Here is a 7,470-nt window from a genome sequence, read left to right as displayed (position 1 = left end):
CGCGGTGAAGGCAATTGTGGATACAGGCTCCCAGGTGACGACAATCACGGAAAATTTTTACACCAAATGGATGAAAGGAAAAGACCATAGGTTGAGGTCTGACACATGCATGCGCCTGACGGCAGCTAATGGACTAACCATTCCATACTGTGGTTATTTTCTGGCGGATGTCGTGGTGGCAGGACATAGGTTGAAGCAGGTTGGGGTGTTCGTTACGAAACACAACCTAGAGACAAATGTGTCAAATATACCTTGCCTGTTGGGTATGAATATTCTTGGCCAGTTGCCAGAATTTCTTACAAATATTGTCGGATCGACCACACCAGGTCGGGGATCCAAGTTGGCCAGGTTTGCAAAGACCAGAGGAAGGATATCAGTCCCGGCAAACACGGTCAAGGCAATCACATTACAAATTGGTGATAGAAGCGTGAATGGTGATGTGATGATAGAACCATGTGGCGCCGCACTGAGGGCAGGCGTCGTGTTACTGCGGACATACACATCAGCGGAAAACGGACTAGTTCAAGGGTTGGTAGCAAATGTTTTGGATGAAGAAATTTTTATACCGCCTAACACTCTGGTAGGAGTACCACAGAACGTCGAGGTACAAAGGTCGGCACAGTGCATCGAACTGATCAATACCAGTAGTAATGAAGTAACAATTAGGTCGGTCAATGTGACGGCCGAGGTGAAGAAAGAAGATGGCCGATCATATACATTCCCGGAAACTGAGGACCCAAAACTAAATGAATTGCTGAAGAAATACAGTGATATATTTGCCTCGTATGAGGGTGATTTGGGGTACACGGAAGTAATAAAACACCAGATACCCTTACTACAAGACAAGCCGGTGGCGCAACCTTATCGAAGATTGCCACCAAGTCACTACTCTGCGGTGAAAGCACACCTGAACGATCTACTAAAAAAGGGAATTATTACAACCAGTACGAGCCCATATGCGGCACCGATTGTAGTGGTAAAAAAGAAGTCAGGGGAGATAAGACTGTGTTGTGATTACCGGAAATTGAACAATATCACAAGAAGGGATGCATTCCCCTTGCCTCGTATTGATGAATGTCTTGATGCGTTGGGGGGAGCAAGATTTTTTTCTACCTTGGATTTGGCCAGTGGCTACCACCAAGTGGCCATGCACCCCAACGATCAACATAAAACTGCATTTATTTCTCCACTGGGACTGTACGAGTGGACCCGTATGCCGTTTGGTCTAACTAATGCACCTGCTACATTCCAGCGAGTAATGCAGAGTGCTATGAGTGACTTTCTATTTCAAATAATGTTGGTGTATTTGGATGATATTCTAGTTTACTCAAAAACTTGGGAGGACCATCTAAAAAGATTAGAACAAGTGTTTCTCCGTCTTAGGGAGATAGGAGTAAAGCTGAACCCAGACAAATGCTGCTTTGGTTTGAAATCGGTACATTTTTTGGGTTACGTGATTTCGTCGGATGGCATCGCCACTGACCCAGATAAAATTGCAGCTGTTAAAGAATGGAAACAACCAACAACTACGGTAGAGGTCAGGTCATTCTTGGGCTTTGCTTCCTATTATAGAAAATTTGTGCCGGGTTTTGCAAAAATTGCCGCACCATTGCATGACTTGGTAAACAAAATGACAAAGAAACACAGTAAGGAGAAAAAGAAAGGTAAAACACAACTGATAGGTGAATTATGGACTGATGAATGCCTGAACTCGTTTAAGCTCTTGAAAAAGGCTTTGACAGAGGCACCGATATTGGGATACGCGGACTTTGACAAACCATTTCGGTTAGAAATCGACGCCAGCTCTAAAGGTCTGGGAGCTGTGCTATCACAACAACAAAAGCAAGGTTTCAGGGTTATTGCTTATGCCAGTCGAGCTCTGAAGGGATCAGAGAAGAACATGACAAATTACAGCGCCATGAAACTAGAACTTTTGACATTAAAATGGGCTGTGACTGAGAAATTCAGGGACTATCTATTAGGTGCTAAATGTGTGGTATACACTGACAATAACCCCTTGAGTCACCTAAAGACAGCAAAGTTGGGATCCATCGAACAGCGATGGGCAGCAGAATTGGCACTCTTTGACCTAGAGATAAAGTATCGCCCGGGGCGGTCCAATGGCAATGCGGACGCCTTATCAAGGAATCCTTACGAGAGACCGGGTGATGAGGAAGAAACACTGACAGGAATATGTGAGGTCAGAGCGTCAACAGATATCCCTCATGGGGTACAAGTGATGCAGAACGGGCAGACCGGGGTGGAGCACATATCCACGGAACCCGAACATATGGACAGTAGTGATTTTAATTGCCTTAATCACCAAAAGATAAGAGATGCCCAGAGAACGGATAGTGGCTTACAACCGCTATTGAAACACGTCCAGGAACAAAAATTCCCAGGAAGGAGGGAAAGAGAACAATTTGGTCGAGAAACAAAGAAAATACTGAGTCAGTGGAACCGTCTCAGTATAAAGGATGGTGTTCTCATGCGGAGAATTCATGACCAAATTGATGGCACAATACACCAGGTGGTGGTGCCGGGACAGTTAAGAGAAGAAGTGCTAAGGTTGGCACATGACAGGGCAGGACACCAGGGGCAGGACAGAACCCACAAAATATTACGACGGAGGTGTTACTGGCCCAATATGGAAATGGAGGTCAAACGCCATTGTGAGGCTTGTGTGAGGTGTCAGCATGCGAAAATGCCAGTTGTCAAAATGAGACAGCCATCAGGACACCTACTAGCGACAAAACCACTAGAGATTGTGGCTATGGACTTTACGTCGTTGGAGCAATCATCGGATGGGACGGAACATGTGTTGGTAATGACTGATGTATTCACCAAATGGACTGTGGCGGTGCCCACACGAGATCAGACTGCCAAAACAGTGGCAAAGGTCTTATTACAACATTGGTTCATCAAATATGGCATACCAAGACAATTACACTCTGACCAAGGAAGGGCTTTCGAGTCAGAAGTAATTAACCAACTGTGCAGCCACTACGGGATCAACAAATCTAGAACAACCACATTTAATCCGAAAGGAAACGGACAGTGTGAACGGTTCAACCGCAGCATGCATGATTTGCTGCGTACGCTAGAACCTGAACAGAAAAAACGTTGGCCTGATTTTCTCCCAGAGTTGGTATATCTATACAACTGCACACCACATGCCACAACCGGCTTTTCGCCATACATGTTGCTGTTCGGACGAGAGGCTCGACTCCCTCTTGATTTGTTCCTAGGAAAAAGGGAGAGTATGACTGGCTCATACACCGCACTGGAATATGTGAATGAACATATGAGAAGAATTAGAGAAATGTACAGGGTAGTACAGGAAAGACTAGAACATGAATCTCGGCGAAGGGAACCGCCGATACAGACGAAGGACCCGCCACTCAAACTGAATGACAGGGTATTACTGCGTAGCCACCCGTTAGGCAGAAACAAAATCCACGATCTCTGGGGACAGGAGATATGGCAAGTCGTGGAGATGCCTAAAGCAGCAGGTGGCCCCTTTAAGATAAGACCCATCGATCACGCCAAACCGGATCGGTGGGCGAATATTGCTCAATTAAAGAAATATTGGAATAGGCAAGAAGAGCAGTTACACACACAGAAACCCAAGACAATTAGGGAACCGGAAGTTATAACGGAAATTCACATACCCATTCCGGAACCATATCACCATCAACAGAACAACAGCGATACGCAAGGGGAGGATACCGGCAACAATGAGGATCCCGGTCCCTCCAGAAGCAGAGAGACAGTAGACCATCAGATAAGTGGTCCGCGGAGAAGTTTAAGGAACAGAAGGAATACGAAATTTTTTTGTCAGCAACCATCAATTCTTTCATGGTCGCGCTGGTATGAAAACAGACTGTTCAAAGAGCTATAGAAGTGAACTGGTGAAGGCACCAAATGGAAAGGGTGGATGTGAATTCTAGAACTGTTTTGTGTCTCAGAAAGATGATGTAGACACAGTTGATATGTGAAATAGGTAGAACTGTCAATCGTATACGAATGGAACGTCGTGGACAGTGAGTAGAACAATAGATTTTTTTTTTACGACTGTGCGATTGACTTTGGAGGAGTGCACCTGCCAGGCGTTGTTTGTGGTTGAAAACACACAAAAAAAGCAGGGGTGGATGTAACTGGGGTAGGCCTAACTACCAGTTACAAATGATAACGAACGAGAAGCCGAGACACAGTGTTGGTCTGATGCAACCGATAACAGGTGGCTTATTGGGTCGGGCTGATAACAACCTCAAAGCCGGCGCGTGCTATTTTGGGAAACGGTATTCAGACGGCCTGTCGGCTTTGATGGATAGGACGCAGATGTTATTTTACGGTCTGTACGTTTGAACTACGCAACTGGTGGTCGGAGATCGAGTACAAGTATCGATTACGGAGGAATACAAGTACGGGGACGAGTACGGATACAAGGCATAAATAGGAGGGCACGGCAGGACTCGTTCTCTCTCTTCCCGTTTCAGCGAGCTCTCTTCCATCTTCATCGCTCGCTTAGATCAGTCAGTCTGTGTGACTATGTCAAGTCGGTTATAGAACGGGTTAGCCGTATTGTGTTAAGAAGGATTATAGACATGTGGATTCAGTTATATAAAGCCTAGTGAAGGACTGTTAGGGGTCAGTTGATTCAGACTATTATTGAGAAGCATTCCTGTTGATTTATTGTGTTATTATGAAGCATTTCTTGATTCATGTAATAAAGGATCAATAGCGAACCTGCATCTTGAGTATCTATACTGTGGTCAATGTTGTCTAGAATGAGTGGTTAAACTCGTTAACACGTGGCACTACAGGCAATTAGGTCTCATTACATGTGGCGTTGCGAGCATGGTAACTGTTGGCTCGTTACAATTGGCGTTGTCGGCAGGATAAATGTTCGCTCGTCACATATATATATATATATATATATATATATATATATATATATATATATATATATATATATTAGTAGACTGCTTCACTCAATTTTAAATTAATCCGTTTGACTTTTAAAAACAGCTGGACTAAATTGGGGATTACAGAATATTAAAATAATACAAATCGGAAGCAACTGTAATAATCATCTTAACCTATCATTTCAATTTTTTTTTACATTTCAGTTAGAATATGTCGCTCAAAAATATATTAACACGTAAGGGTGATTTGTGATATAATTCTTGCATTCTGTTTATTTTAAAAATATTTTGTATTTATATTATTAATTTTGAATGCATTCCTTTTTTATTTTCTCGTATATACGAAGTATAGAGAAAGTATTGTAATCGTGCAAAAAAAATAACATGACATTTTGACAGTTTTCCCTGTTTTACTCCTCAGTCCTTCATCACATCTATTTTCTACGAGATTTTATTCTATTTTACTAAGATTAAAGTATTTAAAATGGATTTAAATTCATGTCTATATCCCGAGTTCCCATCCCCCTTTTTTATAAGGATATTCGAGAAAGTTTAAGGGAGATCACTCCCGGTTTATATAACTAAGCCATTCTTTAGTATTTTATATTAAAATAATAATTAATATATGCATTATTGTTTTTTTAATTTTTTAGTACAAAACTATTAAAAAGGAGTTTTTTTTTATAATTCATGGAAGTGAAAACGTTTGCTTATCTTTCACACTACAACTACAGCTCATTTAGATTTTAAAAAATATTTTCTACGCAACAGTGTGTGTTAGCTATTGTAAAACAATCACTGTTATTGTAGACCTGTTTTTTTTTTTTTTTTTTTTTTTACAAAAAACACTATTAAGTGCACAAAAAACATTATTTCTGAAAAAAAAACAACCATGGGTCTTAATTGGGCACCCCAAAAGGCCTGTCCCCCCACCCCTCCCGCATCGAGGGGACTGGCGACATGGTAGTTCCACCCCTGAGTCTTGTGTCACGTATAGATCTAAATATAGAACAAGTCGTCATTGTACTAGGGGTAAAGATTTCTTGCAGTCAACAGATTAACCATTCGCAACCCATATGTACACACACCTTTTCACAAGTGATTGAAAGAAATCAATAAGGCTCAATAAAAAACGAAATCAATGGATACTTTAGAAAAATTACACTCGTCGTTTTGATGTTCGAGGGTAAAAGTAACATAGAATGGTGTGCAAAGTTTTTGCAGAAGCATAGTAGAAGTAGACAATGGGGACTGACAAACGGGAACATAAGGGGGAACAGAAGGGGGAACAGAAAGGGGAACAGAAGGGGGAACAGAAAGGGGAACAGAAAGGGGAACAGAAGAGGGAACAGAGGTACAGAGAACAGTGGTGGAGAAGTAGGACAGATAATGGGAACGGTTTATAGTGATATAAATAAAGTCTAAGTGATTCATCAATTCATTTTTTAAAGATACCATGTCATCAGATTACTTTAATCAAGTTATAAAGAAAACAATTTAAATTTATTGTTTGTGCTTGACATATATTCTTCGATTTATTCCTTTAAATTTGAAGTATTGATTTAAGTTCGAAATTCCACCTAAACCAAAACAAACATTTTGATCATCCCATTAATTGTCTAGACTATGCCGGTTTTATAGTTAGAATGTTATTTGTTTTGGTTATTAATTGCCATAATAATCTGAATAAACCTTTTATAAGTAATATATCATCACTGGCGTTTGTCGGGGGTTCTCAGCCTATGATTGCTTCATGGTCTACAAATACCATGTCTGTGGAATAATTAATTTCTAAAGTTGTGACAATATTAGTACATATTTAGCAAATGTATCAATGCGTTATTTTTTTGTGTTCTACCTCCAGCATAATTTATCTTGATCTGCTAACTCTTTATGTCTTGAGCAGAGACATATGCAGGTTTTCGGGTTAGAGGGAGCGGCGAGTAGACAAAAAGGCGCCATATTATTTAAATAGTAGCGTATAATTTATTTTCTTCTTTTTAGTGCATTATTACATAAAAGCTTGTTATTAAAACGTTTTTAAGAATTTATTTTTTCAGTACTTTAAATTTTTAAAATGTACAATAGAGTTGCATGACTAAAAACCATTGAGCACCTAATGAACGTGATGATGCGTGTGGAATAGTGTGGAATAGTTTGATGAGACAGCCTACTAATTAAGAAAAAATTTATTTAATTCATAAAAAATTAATTAGGCATCCAATTAAGTCAAATGTAATGTCATGTTGCAATTGTCCCAATTTAATTTAACAAGCACATGAAGTAAGGCATACTTAAGCACAAGAGAACATACAATTCGTTAAATAAAAATGAATCAGCTAACTATTAGTAATTAATATGAATTAAAGTTCTACAAGTTAATGTTGTAGTTATTGTTTATTGAACATGGCCTAGGCAAATTATGTAAAACAAATAATACTCGACCTTAAATGATAAACAGAAATACAAAAACAAATACCAATACTCTAATAATGGCTCTGCTATTAAGATAAAACCTTCCATGCAGTTTGCTAGCAAATCA

The sequence above is a fragment of the Physella acuta genome, unplaced genomic scaffold (assembly GCF_028476545.2).
Source record: "Physella acuta isolate Inbredline_101_S28 unplaced genomic scaffold, ASM2847654v3 ptg000589l, whole genome shotgun sequence".
NCBI lineage: Eukaryota > Metazoa > Mollusca > Gastropoda > Physidae > Physella > Physella acuta.
The sequence above is the reverse complement of the archived record's forward strand: the minus strand, read 5'-3'. Positions refer to the sequence as shown.